This window comes from Arachis stenosperma, chromosome 3 (assembly GCF_014773155.1).
Source record: "Arachis stenosperma cultivar V10309 chromosome 3, arast.V10309.gnm1.PFL2, whole genome shotgun sequence".
Lineage (NCBI taxonomy): Eukaryota > Viridiplantae > Streptophyta > Magnoliopsida > Fabales > Fabaceae > Arachis > Arachis stenosperma.
Genome location: NC_080379.1, coordinates 30140835 through 30144407, shown reverse-complemented (window position 1 = coordinate 30144407; position 3573 = coordinate 30140835). Strand labels below are relative to the sequence as shown.

Genomic DNA, 3573 nt, shown 5'->3' with positions numbered 1-3573 from the left:
CTTTTTCAAAAATCACATTGATTTCTTTTCCACTCTTAGTTTTCGAAAATCAATTTGTATTTTTCAAAATGTTTTCAAAATCTTTTACTTAATTTTCGAAAATTTCTTCCTCTCTTCTCACATCCTTCTATTTATGGAGTAACACTCCTCCTCAATGCACAATTCGAACTCTATCTCACTAAGTTCGAATTCTTCTACCTCTTCTTTCTATTTTTCTGTTCCTCTGACACCTCAAGGAATCTCTATACTGTGACATAGAGGATTCCATCTTTTCTTGTTCTCTTCTCTTTCATATGAGCAGGAGCAAAGACAAAAGCATTCTTGTTGAGGCTGATCCTGAACCTGAAAGGACCTTGAAGCGAAAGCTAAGAGAAGCTAAGGCACAACTCTCTGTAGAGGACCTAACAGAAATCTTCAAAGAAGAAGAACCCATGGCAGCCGAAAATAACAACAATGCCAACAATGCAAGGAAGGTGCTGGGTGACTTTACTGCCCCTACTCCTGACTTCTATGGGAGAAGCATCTCTATCCCTGCCATTGGAGCAAACAACTTTGAGCTTAAGCCTCAATTAGTTTCTCTAATGCAACAGAATTGCAACTTCCATGGACTTCCATTGGAAGATCCTCATCAGTTTTTAGCTGAGTTCTTGCGAATCTGTGACACTGTCAAGACAAATGGGGTTGACCCTGAGGTCTACAGACTTATGCTTTTCCCTTTTGCTGTAAGAGATAGAGCTAGAATATGGTTGGACTCACAACCTAAAGAAAGCCTGTACTCTTGGGAAAAGCTAGTCAATGCCTTCTTGGCAAAGTTCTTTCCACCTCAAAAATTGAGTAAGCTTAGAGTGGAAGTCCAAACCTTCAGACAGAAGGAAGGAGAATCCCTCTATGAAGCTTGGGAAAGATACAAACAATTGATCAGAAAATGTCCTTCTGACATGCTTTCTGAATGGAGCATCATAGGTATTTTCTATGATGGTCTATCTGAACTGTCCAAGATGTCTTTGGATAGCTCTGCTGGAGGATCTCTTCATTTGAAGAAGACGCCTACAGAAGCTCAAGAACTAATTGAAATGGTTGCAAATAACCAATTCATGTACACTTCTGAAAGGAATCCTGTTAACAATGGGACGAATCAGAAGAAAGGAGTTCTTGAGATTGATACTCTGAATGCCATATTGGCTCAGAACAAGATATTGACTCAACAAGTCAATTTGATTTCTCAAAGTCTGTCTGGAATGCAAAATGCACCAAGTAGTACTAAGGATGCTTCATCTGAAGAAGAAGCTTATGATCCTGAGAACCCTTCAATGGAAGAGGTGAATTACATGGGAGAACCCTATGGAAACACCTATAATTCTTCATGGAGAAATCATCCAAATTTCTCATGGAAGGATCAACAGAGACCTCAACAAGGTTTCAACAACAATAATGGTGGGAGAAACAGGTTTAGCAATGGCAAGCCTTTTCCATCATCTTCTCAGCAACAGACAGAGAATTCTAAGCAGAACCACTCTGACTTAGCAACCATGGTCTCTGATCTAATCGAAACCACTCAAAGTTTCATGACTGAAACAAGGTCCTCCATTAGGAATTTAGAGGCACGAGTGGGACAGCTGAGCAAGAAAATTACTGAACTCCCTCCTAGTACTCTTCCAAGCAATACAGAAGAAAATCCAAAAGGAGAGTGCAAGGCTATCAACATGGCCGAATTTGGAGAGGAAGGAGAGGCAGTGAACGCCACTGAGAAAGACCTCAATGGACGTCCACTGGCCTCCAATGAGTTCCTTAATGAGGAACCATGGAAATCTGAGGCTCAAAATGAGACCATAGAGATTCCATTGGACTTACTTCTGCCATTCATGAGCTCTGATGAATATTCTTCCTCTGAAGAGGATGAGTATGTCACTGAAGAGCAAGTTGCTAAATACCTTGGAGCAATCATGAAGCTAAATGACAAGTTATTTGGTAATGAGACTTGGGTGAATGAACCCCCTTTGCTCACCAAAGAACTGGATGACTTGTCTAGACAGAGATTACCTCAAAAGAGACAAGATCCTGGGAAGTTTTCAATACCTTGTACCATAGGCACCATGACCTTCAAGAAGAGTCTGTGTGACTTAGGGTCAAGTGTAAACCTCATGCCTCTCTCTGTAATGGAGAAGCTAGGGATCTTTGAGGTACAAGCTGCAAGAATCTCACTAGAGATGGCAGACAATTCAAGAAAACAAGCTTATGGACTTGTAGAGGGTGTTCTGGTAAATATTGAAGACCATTACATCCCTGCTGATTTCATAGTCCTAGAAACTGGGAAGTGCATGGATGAATCCATCATCCTTGGCAGACCCTTCCTAGCCACAGCAAAGGCTGTGATTGATGTGGACAGAGGAGAATTGGTCATTCAAGTGAATGAAGAATTCTTTGTATTTAAGGCTCAAGGATATCCCTCTGCCACCATGGAGAGGAAGCATGAAGAGCTTCTCTCAAAACAGAGTCAAACAGAGCCCCCACAGTCAAACTCTAAGTTTGGTGTTGGGAGGCCACAACCAAACTCTAAGTTTGGTGTTGAACCCCCACATTCAAATTCTAAGTTTGGTGTTGGGAGGTTCCAACATTACTCTGAGCATCTGTGAGGCTCCATGAGAGCCCTCTGTCAAGCTACTGACATTAAAGAAGCGCTTGTTGGGAGGCAACCCAATGTTATAGTTTATCTATTTTTCTTTGTTATTTTATGTTTTTTGTAGGTTGATGATCATGAGAAGTCACAAAATCAATTGAAAAAAAGCAAAAACAGAATGAAAACAGGAAGAAAAACAGCACACCCTGGAGGAAGATCTTGCTGGCGTTTAAACGCCAGTAAGGGTAGCAGTTGGGCGTTTAACGCCCAGTCTGGCACCATTCAAGGCGTTTAACGCCAGAAAGGGGCACCAGACTAGCGTTAAACGCCAGAAAAGGGCAAGAAGCTGGCGTTAAACGCCAGAAATGGGCACCAGCCCGGCGTTTAACGCCAGAATTGGCATGAAGTGCATTTTTGCACGCCACTTGGTGCAGGGATGACTTTTCCTTGACACCTCAGGATCTGTGGATCCCACAGGATCCCCACCTACCACACCACCCTCTCTCTTCACCCATTCACCAATCACCTCTACCACTCTTCCCCAAAAACCCCTCACCTATCAAATCCCATCTTTCTCTTCACCACTCACATCCATCCTTCATAAAACCCCACCTACCTCACCATCCAAATTCAAACCACTTTCCCTCCCAAACCCACCCCTACATGACCGAACCCTACCCCCCTCTCCACCCCTATATAAACCCATCTTCACTCCCTCATTTTCACACACCCTAAACACCACTTCTTCCCCTTTGGCCGAACCACAAAGCCATCTCCATCTCCTCTATTTCTTCTTCTTCTACTCTCTTCTTCTACTTTTGCTCGAGGACGAGCAACTTTTAAGTTTGGTGTGGTAAAATCATTGCTTTTTGTTTTTCCATAACCATTTATGGCATCCAAGGCCGGAGAAACCTCTATAAAGAGGAAAGGGAAGACAAAAGCTTCCACCTCCGAGT

The 3573-nt window shown here is 42.7% G+C and overlaps 1 non-coding gene across 1 annotated transcript; it reads right to left on the bottom strand.

Annotated features, from left to right (window-relative positions):
- Positions 1 to 836: 836 nt before the first annotated feature.
- LOC130971479 (small nucleolar RNA R71) lies at positions 837 to 944 on the bottom strand. Its single transcript, XR_009082696.1, has one exon. It is a non-coding gene; the product is annotated as a small nucleolar RNA R71 (small nucleolar RNA).
- Between the last annotated feature and the right edge of the window lie 2629 nt (positions 945 to 3573).